Genomic DNA, 20,703 nt, shown 5'->3' on the forward strand with positions numbered 1-20,703 from the left:
AATATCTTATCAATTGGGAGATATATACTTCTTATGCAGGTGTTGCTGGAATTTTGCCACACAGAAATGTAAAACTCACAATTGGGAATCTGAAATCATCTCTTTTGTCGTGAAGTGTTCTTTTCAACCGACCTTCATTATCAATTTTTAAATGACTGTCAAGAATTGAGGCAGACTTTTTTATACCACTGTCCCAGGTTAGGGGGAGGGTTGGGATCCCGCTAACATGTATAACCCCGCCACATTATTTATGTCCCAAGTCAGGAGCCTGTAATTCAGTGGTTGTCGTTTTTTAATGTGTTACATATTTTTTTTTCGTTCATTTTTTTACATAAATAAAGCCGTTAGTTTTCTCGCTTGAATTGTTTTACATTGTCTTATCGGGGCCTTCTATAGGTGACATATGTGGTATGGGCTTTGCTCATTGTTGAAGGCCGTACGGTAACCTATAATTGTTAATGTTTGTGTCATTTTGGTCTTTTGTGGATAATTGTCTCATTGGCAATCATACCACATCTTCCTTTTTATATTAACTGTATCTGTTGTATCTTTTATCTTTATCTCTAGTTCGATGGGATAGATGCGTTCAATATAGTCACCAAATTTTGAATTATTTAGTGCGAGAACCTCATTTTTATAGCGGAAAGTAACGTTAAAAGACATTGCTCAATTTTTTTTCTTGCTACGAAGTTTTTGTATGAAGTCAGCCCAATAAGAATAAAAGAAAACGTCAGCAAATAGTGAGGAACAATTGGGATGCCGATTGTTTGTTAAAAAAAAAACGCCCTCCAAACGTAACAGACCTTTGTATAAAGGATCCCAACACATTAACTTGCTAAGTTGTAAAGTATATACCGATGCTGATGAAATATCATATACACTGTACTTTTAAAAAGTTTTCAGTAGCCGTTATAGAAAATTAATTGTAACATATTTCTTTTTTGTTTTGTTTTTATTTTATCGTGTACATATATATTAGTATAATCAAAAGATGATATTTTATTCCTATTTTTAAAATTTTCTCTGCATTTGTAACTGTATTATTGTTCTTTCTACAATCGCGCTAAAAGGTTTAGGCTTCTATACCACAAGAAGCCCGATGCTTAACCATCTCTTCGTAGCAAATATGGTGTTATTTCATTAGGCAAAACATCGGACAATTTTTTTGTACACAAACATCAATATTTGGAATGTCTTACTGTAGAAGTCAGAATTCACAAAAAAAATATTTTTTTATATATTCTGCGCTGAAAATTTTTTTTGTCGGAAAGTGCATATGTTGCAGAAAAAATGATACCTTTAATATTATTATAAATTCATCTACAATATTCACGAAAGAGGAGGTATTACAAAAATCACAAATCCGTAATTTTTTGCTGTTAAAAGGACAGTGACAGTCTCTCGTCTGTACATGAATATCAATAATGTGGTCATTATCAAATGATTCTTTATACTTCAAAGAACTTTTCCAAAATCTTCATATCTTATTTTGTAATACAATGAAAACTTGTTCAAATGAGATCTTGAAAAAAAATTTCCAGAGCAGAGCAATTTCAACAAAAATTGGAATGTATTAAAATACAAATTGCTTTATTTTAAGTCATGAATCGTTTTACTTTGTGAAAAACCTAATTTTTTACAACAACAAAAACACCAAAAATTATTAACTTTTTAATCGACAACATATTTGACGAATTTGTTAATATGATATATCAACAGAATGTCGTCTCTAATTGTACACACCTACTGGTAGACTTGAATATTGTTCTTATTTCCGACAGAATGCATACAAAACCTGTCCAGATGTGTTCCTTTTTGCAAAGATTCATTTACAGATGTACAGGGTTTGGTAATGTCCTGTCATGCAATAACCCATATTTTACATTTTAGTGAAACTTGCTTCTCCTTATTGCAGTGAGTTCGATTGAGATAGAGAAAATTATTTCAAAACAAGAGGGTTTTCTTAATATTCTTATATGGTCATCGTGTCTGAAATCAAGACTTCGTTAATTAGTTAAACGACCACTGACACAAACTTTTAGACCAATACAATATGTATCTTAACTCACCAGCTACATATTTTCACGTTGTTTAATTAAATCTTCAGATACTAGAAAAGTAGAAGGATCTATAATAATACTTCCATTCTATTAAATTGTCATATTATGACATAGTCTGAATTTGCCTTGCAAAGAAGGACACGATGCACCATTAAAACCTCTGTTTTGCTCTAATAGGAGTTTATGCTATTTACCTAAATATGTTGTTGTGTTTTTTGCTTGAATGGTCATTCCTAAATTGATTTGGGAGATGTGATAACCGGTACACTTCTGCGCGCGTAATGTGCATGCATGTATCGAAAAATGAAATTATGTTTTCCGAAAACAATTTAGTGACAGAAATTTTACGGTCTCTTAGCTATGATAGTATAAGTTTGGATGGTTGTACTGTTGTCTTGCAAAAAATGCCATGGTCTTTAAAAGACAACATTCTAACATACATTTCAGACATTGACCGTTAGATTTAAAAAGAATCTGATCCATATCACCGACGTATCTATACGTCATGGGATTTTACATAAAAAAAATGTCTACGCAATAGATTTTACGTATCTATGCAAAATTTGTATTTCATTTGTTTGTTTTGAATTTATATTGATTAGTTTTTATAAATGGTATAATAATTACGTACAAAGTACAAAACTATAAATATGAATTTCTTTTGATATCATATGTCGATTTCTCGAAAACCTCTCATAAATACTGCTATGATCATTTTCGATTTAACGATATAAACATGTATACAGAGTTCAAATATCTATTTCAGTATAAATAAAATTTTGTGAACATGTCACAACTAAGATTTTACATTAATTTATTAAGCTATCAGTATAAGGTGATATGGACAAAATAAGCGCATCATCATGATCATAAAGCCATCATTGTGATAAAAAAAAATATGAGGTTTCGTGTTTTTGCATAAACATAAACAATTGAAACAGGAAATACGGAGTAAGCGACCAGTATAATTTCATATCATTAAATTTGATATGTGCATAGAAATAACCTATAATAACGTAAAAGGAAATTCCAGAAATATAAAACATTTGACACTTTAAAGCACAATCAAGGTATTTTTATTTATTAAATTAAGAAGATTTACATTGAGATTGATCCGTATAAAAACATGGCTGTCTTTTTTTTTAATTTAAAATGTGACCAACTTATCGATCTTTGAGACTATCAGTGTGTTAGGAAAACAATTTTATTACACATATAATATAATTTCACAACTGAAAGCTATTCCATTTATATTCGTTGATCATTTATCTAGGTAATACATTGCTTTTATGTATGTATAAGTATTTAAATGAAGTGTAAAAAAAACATATTGCTATTAATGTTAATGTTTAAAACCCATAGACAAAAATAGTACTAAAACTAGAAATTTCCATTGCTATTTTTAAATTCGTTTACGAAACATGCACCAAAGGTGCGTGTGGCACAACACTATATATATATACTGACATTTCTACAGCTAATCTGGGAGTCGAATGGGAAGGTAAGTACATCATGTAGTGTTTATAAATGCATTTTCGATATGTTTTTGAAACTTGACATTTGTCAAGAAACTTGTGCTTTAAAAGGGAGTAATTGATGGATTTGCCTTGTTTCTGCATCGTTTAAGTATTTCGGCTTTGCCCACACAGCCGAAAGATACACATTTTTAGGTATGGTGTTTTCTTTTATGCTACCACTAAAGGCTTTTAAGGCTTACACGTTTTTGAGTGTCGTTAACAATGTTGGTTTTCGAACCTTATAAATACCAGACAAATACCTGGTAACATGGATATTTGAGCATAACTAATCATTACCGTTTTCCTAGGCCAAGATGCTAAATGATACATTGAAGCCAAAATAAAATGATGAAAACTTCAGAAGGACGTTGCAAACCAAAAGTACTTTTGTACCACGGTATATATTTTCTTGCAAATAAAAAATAATTGATTTTGGTAAGATTGGTGCAATATTCTTTATGATATGTAAAGTTTGCATTATTTTGATAAACGTGGTTTCCACTATAAAAATAGAAGATGTGGTATGATTGACAATGAGACAACTGTCCACAAGGTACCATATGACACAGAAATTAACAACTACAGGCCAAAGTACGACTTCAACAATGAGAAAAGCCCATACCGAATAGTCAGCTATAACAGACCCCCAAAAAGGCAAATATAAAACAATTCAAACGAGAAAACTAACGACATAGTTTAAAAACAAGAAATAACAAAAAAAGTTATGTAATACATCACTTAACGCCAACCAAACCACTGAATTACAGGTTCCTGACTTTGGACAGGCACATATTAAGATAATGTGACTGGGTTAAACATGTTAACGGAAGCCAAATCTTGCAACGTTCATTTGTTTAGACCTAACTCATATTGGTATATTGAATATACCTTTTTTTTTATAAATCGCATTTGTTTTCATCATTTTTATAACTGAATCAAATCAAGAGGTAATCAATCCATATCCTTTGCGTTAAAAGTCAAATAGAATATCATATTTAGTTTATTCGAGAAATAAATAAGGAATTAACACAATGCTTCTTCAATAAAATTGCTCAGGTAATACTTGCATAAGCGAAACTAATTTAAGTTCTATCACATGCAACTAATAGACATTTCAACCGATCGAATAATCGAATTACTTTTGTATTCTTATCTTTCATTTTTTCTTAAATGATTTGTCTATATACTTGCTTGTGTTTATTTTTTTTTTAACTATGACGTGGCTCTGTACTTATACATACCGTTATTGTTTAATAATGACATGGTTAATATTTGTTAATATATTTGTTTGTTTTTATAGTGATTAAAATAAAAACACAATGTTGACTGCTGTACCCCTATTTTAAAAATTTATAGGTATTATGTCTTTTTGTTTTGTTCACATATCGTTATCAATATTATGGAATTTATGCGACACTCATACAAGATTTGGCTAGCTACAAACACTGGTTAAGTCCAACATTTTTTACATAAGAAAATGCATGTTCCAAGTCAGGAATATGACAGATGTTATCCATTCGGTTGATGTGTTTGAGCTTACGATTTAACCATTTGGTTTGGGGCTTTCCTTTTTTAATCTTCCTTAAGTTGAGTTGAGTATTTTTGTGTTTTACTTTTTTCTATCAATAGTTCCAAACATCAACAAGTCATACATATCATTAATGTCTAAGAACTGAAAGCAAAGTTAGTCAGGGGCATTGTATAAGCTCATACTTCCACGAAATTCAATTTAAACTATATATTTCCCCTCATACATTGTACAAAATGTCATCACAGCATCATGCGAGTCTGTTAGACTATAAATTTCTCTGATGCAAAATAATAGATAACAAAACTAATATTGAATTTAAAAAGATCTTAGAGTGACTTGATTAAGCTGAGTGTCTTTTAGGGTCAGTTTATACCTGGGATTTCATCACTATATGCATTTTCATACTGACAAACGCGAGGTTTGTTTAGCAACATTACCAGGTTCTATCCATCATTTTTCCTAAAATTTCATGTACCAAGTCATGAAAATGGCAGTTGTTATCTTACAGATTTTGTTTCTGTGTGTAAAACAGTGTGAGCCAAGGCTCCGTGTTGAAGGCCGTACTTTAACCTATAATGGTTTAATTTTTAAATTGTTATTTGGATGGAGAGTTGTCTCATTGGCACTCACACCACATCTTCCTATATCTATTGTCGTTTGTTTTAGTTTTTGTTGCATGCACTTTAGTGTTCCTGTTGTTTCGTTGTTTTTCTCTTATAACTAATGTGTTTCCCTCGGTTTTAGTTTGTAACCCGATCACAATCGATTTATGACTTTTCAACAGCGGTATACTTCTGTTGCCCTTTTCTTATGTAGACAAACTAATACATGAACAGTTTTCTTAAGTAAAACAATGGTGTAAAACTTCCATACCATACATATGATTTCTTATCTACTTACTCTGAGAATTTACAAAAGGTCATAAATATATCTGGTATTCAAGTCGATACGCCAGACGAGCTTCAATATACATAATCTAATTGTAGAGTTTCAAAATAACTGCTGCAAAAATAAAGATTCTTTCTATTCAAACAAAGTTTAATCTCCATTTTTTGGAATATGTTTATTTTCATATCATTTGTTTATATATGTATATTTCTTTATTAGTTTTAGTGTGTAATTCTCTTGAACTTGGTATCTAGTTTGGCCTACCAACCGTGATTACGTAAGTTCCACTGTTGAGTCTTATGCATATAAAACGCGGGTTTGGTGAACTAGATTATAAACTTGACTTCTATGGTAAGTTTTCCTTTCTATTTCTTCAACATTCACTAAGAATTAACAGAAGGAATATTAGCTTTAATTAATACATTTAGAATAGAATTTACAATAGAATTAGTACCATTAATGTATTTCACTTATTTATTGCGCACATTCTATATTTATCCAAAGGAGGTTATTCCACTCGTTGTTTACATTAGTAGATTTTTAAAACTCTGATACTAATCAAAAGAGATTGAAAGGGGGAGGACATAAAATATTCAGGTACAGGACATTAAGTGGAGAGTCTAACTGAAAAACATTCACCATTAAGTGATACCTTAAAAGAGCGGTTGTAGCATTAAAGCCTCTATTATTATATTTCAAATGCTAATTTGTAGTTTATGATTGCTATTTCTATAAAAATGCGTGGACATGACAACCCTACAGAGGGATTTAAAATATGATATTCAATCCGATATTTGTCTTTTGGAAAATGTTGTTTGCGCTTTATCTAGACCCTCTACCAAGACATTTGTTTTACATGCACACGCATTAAAATTGCTGTTTTTATCCAACGCAATCATAGGTTGGAACGTTGTTTTTAATTTAGACTTGTTTATAATTTTTCGTTTTTGCTTGTATCATATTTTCCTTCGTGTCTATATGATCCGTTCATTCTATTTCGAGTCTTTAAGATTCAAGAGTCAACCCTAAATTGAGATAAATTAAATGGCCTCCTGATAACCGTTGCTGTAATCACTGAAGATAAATTACTTGTAAAAATCCGGATATGGTGTACAAATAATTATCAAAGGTACCAGGATTCTAATTTTATACGCCAGGCGCGCGTTTTTGAAGTTTTGCAATTCATGTTTGCGGTATACCATCTTCCCCGCGCAAGTTTATTGTTTTCTGTTTGATATTAAATTAATAATTAAGATCCATGTTACATCTCGTGATCAATTTATTTGGCTTGTATATATATATGACATTTTCACTTAATAAAAAAAAAAACTAAAGCAAAAATAGTTTCTGGAAAAAATATTTCATTTTTAAAGAGGACTTACTTGCCATTTTATATTTCTGTTAATGCTTCACCTTGAGGTAATGTTTGTATTGATTTCGAGGATAAAGTAAAAGAACAAATTGAATAGTTTTTCAAAACTCATTGTTTACAGCTACTATACAATAGATTAAAAAAAATTAAGATCACGGAATGAAATGTCCACGAACATTAAATATTTTCAACGAAAATTAATAACTACAAATAATTACAAATAAATCTACGGTATATCTTTTGTATTTACAAATATTTTGAACATCACTGAAAAGGCATGAAATAAAAATAGATAACGACAGGTTTTTTGAACAAGTATGTTATGTGCATCTAAAACATTTGAATGTGAGGGATATGTTAATATCTTGAATAAAATTTAAAAAAATGTCGAAATGAACATCTGGTGCAGTAAACTTGATACTATTTATATCAATACTTCTAAGTTTTATTGAAAGCTTTACTAGATGCCGGAATGGTATTAATTTTAATAGTTTAGTTTAGTTTAAACATATTTTATTTGTTAAAGTACAAATTGGATAAGACACAAGTCAAACAGACTTATGAAGTCTTCTCCATTTAACATTTATAGCAATATATATGTATGAGCATGCATGTAAAGAATGGTATATCTAATTTAGTAAATATATATATAAATATGGATCAAAAGACGGAAAATTGAAGATTGAAGAAAAAGAAAACAATAATAATACAGAAAAAATAAATAAAAATAAAAATATATAAATGAATAAATTATTTTGAAAACAGAAAAAAAAAACAAAAAAAATAATAATAAAAAAACAAAACCCCAATTAAAAAAAATAAAAAGGACAAAAAAAAGGGAGAAGAAATCTTAGATGATGATGTGTGTGCGATCATGGTTTGCTACCTAGACAATTTGAAATCTTTCCGAACTTTTAATAAACTCAAAGACATTTTTGAAAATGTTTCGGTTTTGCTCTAAAGTAAGAAGACAACTACCCGAGGTAAGTAGTTCTATGTTAATTTTACAATCATTTGGAAGCCAGCGAAGACTTTCAAACATTTTATTTCGTATGTTTGAATATAATATACATTTAAAAAAGAAATGATAGGAATCTTCACGATTAACACCACAGCGGCAGGAAGGGTCAGAAATAATGTTGACCCTATATAGATCATAGTTTAAGGATGATGCAAAACATCGAAGTTGGGTGAGAATTATATTCAATTTTCGATTTCCAAATTCATATTGCTTCGGAACAAAAATATTACTCTGAGGGTAACGGTTTTTAAGTTCAGTTTTAAATTTATTAATTGATTCCACATCACGAGTTGAATCATCAAGATTATTCCAAAGACGTATGGTTGATGGAATAAAAGAATCATCAGTTAATGCTAGTCTGCAGAATGGAATAATGATGTCATTTCCATTGCGTAGAGGATAAACCGTCATACTTTGTATTTTTTGGGGAATTAAATTTGACAAATATTCTGGACCATTATTATTTTGAATATTATAAAACAATTGGATTTTTCTTCTCTCTCTTCTTTCAGCTAATGTTTCCCATCCAAGTTCTTCATAAATAGCCCTTGAGCTTGTGAATATAGGTAAGCCCGTAACTATCCTAGCAGCTTGGAGCTGTAATTGCTCCAGTTTATTGACATAACCTACCCCAATATTATCCCAAACCTCACTTGCATACTCAAATAAAGGTCTTATAAAAACGAAATAGAGTTTTTCTAAATTTTTCCTGCTCAGTTTATATTTCAACTTCCTTAGCATATTTATATGTTTAGACGTGCTTGATATAATATTATCAACGTGGGCATTCCATTTAGCATCATTGCTAAATGTAACCCCTAAATGTTTATGCATATTTGTAATAGGTATATTTTTATCATTGAATATAAAGTTCATTTCTGGGGTTTCAACATTAGAAAATAACATAATTTCTGTTTTATCTGGATTAAAAGACATTAACCATTTTTTGGACCATTCGTTCAGCTGTTCTAGATCATGGTTTATCACAGTTTCTATCTGAAAAGCATCACGATCCGCACAGCTGAACGATGTGTCATCTGCAAAGAGTCTGCACAGTGAAATAAGTCTTTCTGCAATATCATTTATATATATTATAAAAAGTAATGGTCCAAGGACCGACCCTTGAGGAACTCCAGCTGAAATACTGCAAAGTTTTGAAGAAGATTGCTTGATAACCACCCTTTGTTTTCTATCACTTAAGTAGCTTCTAAACCATTTTAACAGATTTCAATTTATACCATAAGCCTTCATTTTATGTAATAAACCATCATGCCAAACTTTATCAAAGGCTCTAGAGAAATCGCAAAAAACGAAACAACTTATCTCTTTCTTTTCAAGTGAGTTCAATATGCAATTATATATTTCTAACAGTTGGTGAACCGTTGAACATTTAGGAAGAAACCCCGATTGATACTCATAAATTAATTTAAATCTTTGTAAGTGGTTGTAAACATATTTATATACAACACGTTCCATGACTTTGCCTATGCAACTTATGAGTGATATAGGTCTATAATTTGAAGGTAATGAACTATCCCCCTTTTTAAATAAGGCTATAACATTTGCAATTTTCCAGCTGGAAGGATATTTGCACTGATGCAAGGATTTATTAAATATAATACATAATAGAATTGCAATTTTGTCGGGACAAATTTTAAGCATCTTATGACTAATGACATCCGGGCCGGACGCTTTTTTGGGATTTATAGTTTTTATGATATCAACAATTTCACTAGTACTTATCACTATATCATTCAATAAATTGTTAGTTTTTTTGTCGAAATCGGGTAATTGAGCATCAACATCTGCTAGCGATGAAATGAAACAAAAATACTTATTTAGAATGTCGCATTTCTCGTCGTCTCTATCGGCGAACTCCTCAAAACGATTATCATTAAGAATATTTTTTAATGGGGGTATGTTATTAGATCCTCTATTTGGCTTAATCAGCATCTTCATAATTTTCCAATAAGTCTTAGAATCTGAATTTTAATAGTTTCAGGAAGACACAAATAGAATGTTTTGCATATTAAGCCAATGTTCCCTTATTATTTATTTCTCTATTGCATAGTTCTGATTCATTTACCTCTTGTTTCTCTATCTTATCAGCAATTCACCGCTTGGATTATGTTTTCTTTTTCTAAAATACTTTGACATCGAGCATCTGAGAAAAGACAATAGTTGCCTAAATGATATTAATAGATGAAGTAAAATCTGTAACTTCTTTAAGTATAGGGAAAAAATCAGGATAGTACCAAAACCTTGCTACATAGGTTAAAATTTGAGCAGCCTTTTTTTTGTAAAATCGTACATAAGTTAAAAGTGTTGTTCAAAATGGAACGCCCTAGTTGTTTTAGCTATGTTTTCTGTTACACCAAATGCATATACAACTATTTTTGTGAACATGCAATACAAATAACGCAATAAATAACTCATGTTCATTTAAATGCATTGTTCCTTTTTAACAAAAAATATTTTTAAATGATTGTAACTATTTTATTCTTATTATCGCTAAAGTATAATGAATATCATATTTTGTAACTGGTAAGACCATACACGATCAGGTTGAACAGCGATATTTTTTGTTTAGAGAGATTAAGTTTTGCTTCATGTGATCTATTATCTTTTCTTTCCGGTATGTGAGTTTGAAAAGACAATAAACTATTTATAAACATAATGCAATAATACTATTTTGTACTATAGACGTCTTCGTTAAATTGCTGTATTATTGACTTATTATCTCGTGGTTAATGATACTTCCTTTACATGGGATTACCTCCAATTTTTATTTATTGCTCACTCTGTAGCTCTTTATGTTGTGTTTTGTGTACTGTATTTGGGAATTTGTCTCTGTCTTTTTTGTCATTGCGTTTTCAATTTTATTTTCTACTTATAAGTTTGAATTTCTCTTTGGCATCTTTCGCCCCTCTGTTTTAGTACTGTTTCTTTTTATTTCTGAGAATTGTTTGTTATGAAATAATGTCAATACATACATATAGGGTAAATCTTCCGTTTTGATTTCGATTTGATATGTTTTATTTGCTTATTAAAAGTCATCAACTATTGTTTATTCCGTTTATTTAGAAAATGTTTAAGTAGTTGTAGTCATATAACTGAAAAAAAAACTAATAATATTTCAGTTGTAATCCATTCGTTTGATGTGTTTGGGCAAGCCTTTTGATTTTGTCGTTAGAAGTCACTTTCCGTTTTGAATTTTCTCGGAGTTCGATTTTTTTGTTGTTGTTATTTTTCTGTTTAATATGGTATATCTACAGTCAGTATATTTTTGTCGTGGGCAAAATCGTAAAAAAAGCTCCAAGACTACCTGTTTTCTTTTTTGTCAGTTATATCCTATCAACATGTATCAAAACATGGCTTCCTATTACTAACTTTGGACATTACACTCATACCTTCGTATGTCCAGCAATGTCAAGACCGATAATTTTGTAAACGCGATGTATTGTATGTGGTCAGCAGTGACTTCTAACTATCAATTGCATTCTCAGAAATCTAAATAAAGGTATTCGTAAGAAGAAAAAAGAAACAACACTTACTATTTATGTTAACATGAATTATCTGGGATAGGTATAGATTTTCTTATATTTATGTCTTACAGCTATGTATATATAACTTCTACTTAGAATAAAGTATACTTGTTAAGATAAAGTTGTTCTGGGTAATGTATAACATTAATCATCGATATTTTAAGATATTTGAATGTAATGGGTATGTATGCCTTTCGTCTAAATTCTATTAAAATGACTGAAATTACGATAGTGCAGTATAAATAAATAGGATCAAGAAACAAGTAACATTGCTTGTCTATGATTTAAATGATCTCATGCAAATTACAACCTTTAAACATACATTCACTTGTGTAAAAACTGTTTTTTCAAAACGGGTTGACCTTCACTTTCTTAAAACAAGTTTATTTTTAAGAAAACGAAATGTTTTCCGCTAATTATTTAAAGAAGGGAAACCATACATTGGAGTTTATCCATAACAAGCTACCTTGATATTTTAGTCAATTATATACGCAGTTTTATTAGTGTAATTTGATATGAGACTCACAAATGTGGTTTTTTTTTTATTTGTTAGGTTATGTTTACAAACAATAATAGAAAATTGGTCACCAGGATTAATTTGTAAGTACTGCAATATGTTAGAGATAATAATTGAAATCGTGTAAAAGATTTTGTATTATGAATTTCAATCCCGATTTTTTTTTCGGAAATATGATATTTGTTATTCTGACACCTTTTTTTTTTTATTTTACATATTCTCGAATTTTTGCTTTTTTGGATTAGTTTTAAAAATTACAATATCAACAAATAAATCATTTTATCGCAAAATGCAAGCAAGTGACGGTTTATGAGAATTAGAATCTTTTAACCTTTTAAAATGTTTTTTCAATAGAAAAGAAATAATTTTAAATTCATTGCATTGCGAACGGTATGTAAAGCATAATATGCCGATTTTGATTTTGTTTTTTGACAGAATGTTAATATTACATTCTGCCTTGAAGGGTGGATGACAATCCGTCTCTACAATACTTAAAAATAATTTGCGCATTGAGGATTTGTCTGTCTCGACTGTAAAACATAACAAAGCCTATCCGGTAGCGTCGTTCAGAGGTCCATTGCTATGTTTTTTGTTAAAAGCAATTGTATGTGTTTATATCTGTTTTGCATGGTTTATATGACTTTGACAAGCTCATTATCTGACCACCGAAATTGTTTAAATCTACAAACTTTCTTGAATTCACGCTTTTACATGAACAAATCGGTCATTTTCTTGTAAGGAGGTACACAAACTGGGTCTTTCCGTTTTGCAAGACCCAATTATTTTTTTATGCATAGTAGTACAAATATTAAGAACATTCTTAAAGGCAAAGGTATACTGCTGTTTAAAAGTTGTCCATCGATTGAGAGAAAACAACTCTGGGTTACAAACTTTAACCCAGGAAAACATGTCAGCTATAAGCTGAAAACAGCGGAATAACAGAATTACTGATGTGCAACAAAAATAAATGCAAACATACATAGATACGCCCTATTTTTTAAGAACTGCAATAGCTCTCAATTGGTACAGGACATTTAAAAATAACTGATTGGTTGAACCTTGTTTTATAGTTAGCCAAACCTCCCACTTATATGGCAATGTTAAAAGATATCTCTAAAATGACAACACTATGCAACAGGAATACAGTACAAACAAACATAAGAACACTCAACAAAGAGAGACGCATAAATAAATAATAGCATACTAGTAGTACATTTACATATAAACCGCTGAATAACCACGGGCAAATTAACAGCACTGCACAACACAAACACTTATGTATTTTTGTGATTAATATATATGATCTTGAAATTCATACAATTATATGAATCGAGATCCACAAATTTACAAATATTTTCACAATTCTTAACTAGCTAGTCAAAATAATTATCATGATTATGATAGTCTGGGAAGTCTATTTTAAATGAATGGTGTGACGAGGTCATAAATATTTGGACAACACAACATTTTATACACGGAAAATGGAAATCATCTTGAAAATGCTGACAAACAAGTGATTTGTGAAATACTCCAGCATTAATGCACTCAAGCATTCTTTGTTTGTATTTGATTTATCTAGCATTGTGTTCAGTTAAAAGATAATCTTAGCTCTCACTGTTTTTTCAATAAAAACATAGCTGTAATTATCGAACATAATTGAGTAACATCTTTGCAAAATTTAGCAAGAAATTGGAACCAACTCAATTTTTACATGTTAACCTTTATAACCAATAGATTCAAAAACGAAATATTTCAGAAACGGTGAAATGAAAAACAAATATCATCAAGTTATAGCTGATATGCAGTTTCAGATTTGAAATTGTATCATGATGAACAAAAGATTTATGCATTAAATTGTTACCCCAAAACAACATTAACGGTTTGAGTTACGTGCCAACCGAAGCAAATTGGGAAACATCTAGTATGCTTAATTATTTTGCGTACTTAGTAACTTACATTTTCAAGTTGAAGAAAATCAAGAAAGTTGCGAAAAAGTGCAAAATCCGAGAAAAAGAACAAATAAATATTCCTTTTTTTTATATATATATTTTAAATGAGTCTTACAAAAGTACTGAAATTACTTGGTGAATTCATATGTCTTTTCGATCTGTTAGTCTACATGCAGTCCCCGTAATATTGATGAAAATAACGAATCTGAAATATATCAAAATGCTACAATTATACAGCTCTACTTTTGTTTATTTAAAGTCTTCTTATTAAATACATGTTTTTTGTTTCGACTGATATCACTATAAATACATTTTTTAAACATAAAATAAACTCATCATAGATACCAGGAATAATTTTGTATATACGCCTGACGCGCTTTTCGTCTACAAAAGACTCATCAGTGACGATCGAATCCAAAAAATTAAAAAGGCCAAATAAAGTACGAAGTTGAACGCATTGAAGACCAGATTCCTATATATTTTGCCAAATACAGTTAAGGTTATCTATACCCGAGGAAGAAAATCCTTAGTTTTTCAAAACATTCAAAGTTTTTTAAACAGTTAATTAATAAATATAACTAATGTCAGATGAAAATATCAATGCACTATGTTGATGCTTCTTAAAACACTTTTTAGATTTACCGTGATACATAAGAGACGTTAAAATTACAAAATCTATCAGCGACGAATGCACAAGTTCTTTTAAAATACATAAAGAGCTGTATGTCCAAACCTAGGACCTCAATTATCAGCCAAATTCATCTATGGTCAATTTCTTATTAATCATTAAACAACGGAGAATTTAAGAAAAGAGTCATTAAGTGCTAGAAAAATTAATATTGATATTCATATATATGTAGATATAGGAAGATGTTGTGTGTATGCCAATGAGACAACGCTCCATCCAAATAACAATGAAAAAAAAATAAACCATTTTAAGTCAATGTACGGCCTTCAACACGGATCCTTGGCTCACATCGAACAACAAGCTATAAAGGGCCCCACAATTACTAGTGTAAAACCATTCAAACGGGAAAACCAACGGTCTAATCTATATAAAAAACGAGAAACACGTAAATATTACATAAATAAACGACAACTACTGTACATCAGATTCCTGACTTAGGACAGGTGCAAACATTTGCAGCGGGATATGTGTTCTTTTATATCACATTTGTTTTCTTACTTTCATAAGGAATGTTCAAACCCAAGAAGATTAAACGTTCGAATATCTATTTTATCATAGAAAGGCCAAACTTCGATTCTTTTACAAATACAAAGTGTGGAAACTGAAAAATAAAAACAAAATGATTGTATATCTATACTATATATTTACTTATACTGCTGGCTATTGGTTTGATCGTTTTATCAAGGATTGATAGTTTTTCTGCAATGGTATCGTGAAAACTTATCAAGGAAACAAGGCTTATGTCTGTTTACGCCAGAGGCACTTTTTGTCGTCAGAAGATTTAACGATGGTGCTCGAATAAAATAAGTAGTGGGTGTGTACTTATTGATGTTTTAATCTTAGATAACTGTTTTTTTTTTGTTTAGTAATTATTTGCCTTGAACTAGCTGTCAGAAACTGTAAGTATTCTCAGATCTGTATTAAGTGCCTTTTCTTCTTCTTTTTTGCTGTGGGGGAAGTATAAACATCCTGCCACACCAGATGTGGTCTTGTTTTTCTGTATCGTATTGATCCGATGAGTAAAGCACTTATTATAACTGAGTGTATTCATTTGTTCTTATGTTGTACTGTTAACAACTGTTCCATGTTAAGGCGAGGATTTGGCACTGGCAAACATTTGTAACCCCACCACCTTGTGCATATGCCTGTTGTTCGGTCCTTTCATGCCGTATATCATAATTATTTTTCGTTTATTGTTTTGAAAAGGAATCAGACCGTTAGCTTTCTTGTTTGTGCCAATTCGGGATCATTTAATTCGTAATATATTTTAGAGATTTGCGCATTGTCAAATTCCGTATGGTAACCTATAGTTAACTCATTTTGTCTCTGGGGGATAGTACTCTTATTGGCAACCACACCACATCTACTTATTTTCATACGAATACCAAGTCAAAAACGAAGTTGAAGAGCATTGGAAACAAAACGTTTTATGAAGCAGTAATGAGTTTGGCCAAAGCTTTCTATTTTCAATTAAAAAAAAACACAACATATTTATCATGCCAGACTAAAGTGAATAAGAATTATCTGTGACACTCGGTCAATAAGTTATGACGTCAAGATCAATTACGATGTCGAAGAGCAATGAAAATGCTTATATTGAACCATATTTTCATTTGTTTAAATAAACCAATATAGGGTTTTCTTATAAATGTCTGAGGTTCACTCTGGGTTTTCCGATCTTTTCTACTAATACATACCGGTACTTAAATCACTGTTATATTTTCTAACACTCAAAATGTGAATAAGCTGAATACAAATTTATCTCTGAAATTTGGAATCAATTGTCAAGGTCATTTAAATTACTGAAATAATGATTGATACTAGTTAATGGGCTCTTATTATTTTAATTTTCCAACAGAAACAAAAACCCAGATGTAAAACATGCAATACGCCTGCATTCATTAGCAATTAAGCAGGTAAAACCTATCACTAGTACTTAAACATTTGAGCTTCTGAGAGGATACAACAGATACAGCCTGCCTTATATATTAACTTGCATCTAGAAATTGATAATGAGGATCGGTTGAAACAAAATAGGGATAATTTCAGCTTCTCGAGAGCTTCCTATATCTATGTAGCATCAATCAAGGATAGGCTGCCTATGGAGTTTATATCTCTCAATTAATTAAGGTTGCTGCTCACAAGAAAACAAATCAAACCTAGAGAACCAATTCAAACGGTGAAGTTGAACTTGTTTTTCTGATATTTTACAGACGCTATCACAAGTTTGACGACAAAATTGTTTTAATTGACACAAGTAAAATCCTGTACTTTTCAGAAAATGAAACCAACTGTCATAATCACCGGGTCTTTACAAACATGATTGAAACGACGAGAGTCTTGTGGGTAGCAAGATCCTGTCATTCTTCAGGACAGCATAAAAACACTCCCGGCTATAAGTTGGATTGAGTACAGTCTTAAGTGAACTTGATAGAAGATTGCTTCTCACAAGGACGCTATTTAACCAAAAAATCCAAATGGTGAAGTTGAAATCAACCCTTTGTTAATTTTATGGACGTCATTACGATTTGGTTGACCGTTATGGAATAACCGTTTTACAGATGTAACTACAATACCCTTTCCCTTTTAACGAATGTGACCTACCGAATTAGATAAAATACCGGATTTGTAATAACATAAGCTACACGACGGGTGCCACATGTGGAGCAGGATATGCTTACCCTTCCGGGGCACCTGAGATACATCAAGTTTTTTTGTGGGTTTGGTGTTGCTTAGTCTTAAGTTTTCTATGTTGTGTCTTCTGTACTATTATTTGTCTGTTTGTCTGTTTGTCTGTTTGTCTTTTTATTTTTAGCCAAGGCGTTGTCAGTTTATTTTTTGTAATTATGAGTTTCGACTCTCCCTCTGGTATCTTTCGTGCCTCTTTTAACGTAATAAGTTTATTCAATACAAGCTTAAGATCTAAGCAAAGTCGTGTTAAAAAAGTCCAAAGGTGAAAAATCCTAGATTCCTTACTTGGTGTTTTATTACTTTCTTTCATATCTACATCATTAGCTCGGATTACGTTAAATGTGTATCATAATCTTTTAAATTCGTGTAAACTTTGGAGAGCCCCAACACATCAATTTGAATCATAATTTTAATAATCATGGATTCCGTAGAGGATAACACCTCAGCATGGGGAAAACAAAACATAGATTGAACTAGGTACTCTGTCATTTGTTATAGTAATTATGTCGCTGATAATGTGTAAAATCTACAAGTAAAAACACTGTGTAAATCGTCGACCTTTGTCGGTATTCAGAGACAAAGAAGCTACAAAAATTGTTGTTTTCTGCGTTCATGGCCTCACACAGTTTTCTCGTCTGTTAATTATATTACTACGACTGTCTCTTCAAAGAAACAGGAATGAATGAACACTCAGTTACTCCATTACAAAAAATAGTATTTTTTTATAAGAATAAGATCTTGGCGAACCAAAGGTTTTATTTGTCCTCATGCAATATTTGAATGAGCAACAAATATGAGGACCTAATATGTGTGTATTGGATTCCTTAATTAACTTCACAGAGATCCTTAGAAAAAACGTTATATTGCCAGCTCATCTGCATGTTTGTATAATGAACTGTTCGTCAGATTAAACAAGTGTATCAATAGCCCAGTAGTCATCACTTCGGAGTATATCAATTATATGATAATTTTTTTTTTATAAATTTCCTGTCAACAAAACTTTGAATTTTTCGAAAAACTAAGGATGTTTTTATGTCAAGAATAGATTACCTTAGTCGTATTTGGAATTTTGGATCTTTAATGCTGTTAAACTTTACACTTTTTTTTTTGCTTTTTAACGAATTTGATAATTAGCGTCTCTGACGAGTCTGATGTAGACGAGACGCGCGTTTGTCGTACTGAACTACAATCCTGTGACCTTTGATAACTATTTACACCACTGGGTCGATGCCACTGCTGGTGGACGTTTCGTCCCGAGTGTATCACCAGCCCAGTAGTCAGCACTTCGGTGTTAACATAGATATCAATTATGTGGTCATTTTTATAAATTTCCTGTTTACAAAACTTTGAATTTTCCGAAAAACTAAGGACTATCTTATCCCACGCATATATTATCTTAGTCGTTTTTGGCACAACTTTTTGGAATTTTGGATCCTTAATGCTGTTCAAATTGCACTTTTTTGGCTTGATAGCTAGTTTGATATGAGCGTCACTGATGATTCTTGTGTAGACGAAACGCGCGTCTGGCGTACTGAATTATAATCCTGGTACCTTCGATAACTATATTCATATGTTTTGAAGAGATTACCTAAATACTTTGCGTAGTGGCATTCACATATGTGGATTTCTTGTTCATTCAAAAAAGGCGGAAGTTAATAAGACCTGACAAAATCAAACTTATACTTTATTAATCAACGGATCGAATGGAAAACATACTGCTGACGTAATACACGTTTTTTTTAAGAAACGGATATACACTGTTTTACCTTATAAAAATACCATGAAATGAGGTACATGGTTGTTGTAACTTTTGCTTTAGTGCCAGTCTTTGTACGAATCAGGCAATTTAGAAAAAATCAAAACATTACCAAAAAAAAAACCACCGACCTAACCATCCTATTTTGAAGTTACCCTCATACTGATTTAGACATGGTAGATCTTTTGTTTCTGTGTGTCTGGTACTTCCAGAAATCTCCAGATAACTTTTGGTTAGAATGATAGCAAATTACAGAGTCAGCTCCCCTTAATTTTTATTTTCTAGTGCATTTCAACCAAATTATATCTTGAATTACCAGAAAAAGAAAAGGAAACGAATGTTATATCCGTGCACCATAATACAATTTGAACATAAATTAATGTCATCTTGAGTGGGTTTTTGTTTGTCATGTTTTCACCACTACCTGATTCTTAGGCATATTGGCAAAAATAGATTCGCTGAAAAAATATCTTGAAATTTTGGAAACCATTTAAATGATGATAGTATCGAAGCACAGTTTGACTCCTAAGCAGGTTTTGTCCTCGGGGATTGATGTTCAAGCAGTAGCTAAGTTACGTATGAGTTGTTTGCAAATAAATGCAAGTAGTCACTATTCTGAAAATTATTCAGAAACGAGTTATGATTTCCGTTGTCGCGTCGTATTCTTCTTTATAGTTTCTTAAAAGTCGTTCAAGTAGGACATAAACGTTTAAAAAAATCTACAAAGCATGTTTGATGGGGGCAAATAAAGCTATGATACTATGAAAATTATAATTTACAATCAAGTCAAGTGATAAAGGAACTTAAAAGTAGGTTTACAGTTTAATCATTTTGATCTTATGATGTACTAGATAAAAAAAAAGTTGGGAATAACCGTCACTATATTTACTGGTGTAAGTTTATCTTTGTGGTAGGGGATTCCCTTCAACATTAATAATGCATGATGGGTATTTTTCTGTCTTGTTAACTTACAAAAAAATTGAAAGATAATGGCCGACCGTGCAAGGGCTGTATAGCCAGTCAAGGTCGTTAAAAACTTCCATTTGTAAAGATAAAATACAAAAGTATGCAAGATGTTTTTAGAGGTACGTTATCCATGATAAGCACTTACGTAAATCAATACTTTAGAATGTAACGAAAATTTAGCACTATAAAAGAAGCTGTAGCA

General features: G+C 31.1%; 1 protein-coding gene across 3 annotated transcripts in view; it reads left to right on the top strand.

Annotated features, from left to right (window-relative positions):
- Positions 1-6,215: 6,215 nt before the first annotated feature.
- The window catches only part of LOC134728350 (uncharacterized), a 35,518-nt gene continuing 21,030 nt past the window's right edge, over positions 6,216-20,703 (top strand). Inside the window, exons 1-2 of one of the 3 annotated variants that reach the window (XM_063592934.1) lie at positions 6,216-6,273; positions 12,488-12,534. The gene's annotated coding sequence lies outside the window, so the exon portion shown is untranslated. Of the gene's footprint in view, positions 6,274-12,487; positions 12,535-20,599; positions 20,621-20,703 lie in introns of those variants that run through there. The other 2 variants (XM_063592938.1, XM_063592936.1) reach the window with 2 other exon arrangements.

This window comes from Mytilus trossulus, chromosome 8, assembly GCF_036588685.1.
Source record: "Mytilus trossulus isolate FHL-02 chromosome 8, PNRI_Mtr1.1.1.hap1, whole genome shotgun sequence".
Lineage (NCBI taxonomy): Eukaryota > Metazoa > Mollusca > Bivalvia > Mytilida > Mytilidae > Mytilus > Mytilus trossulus.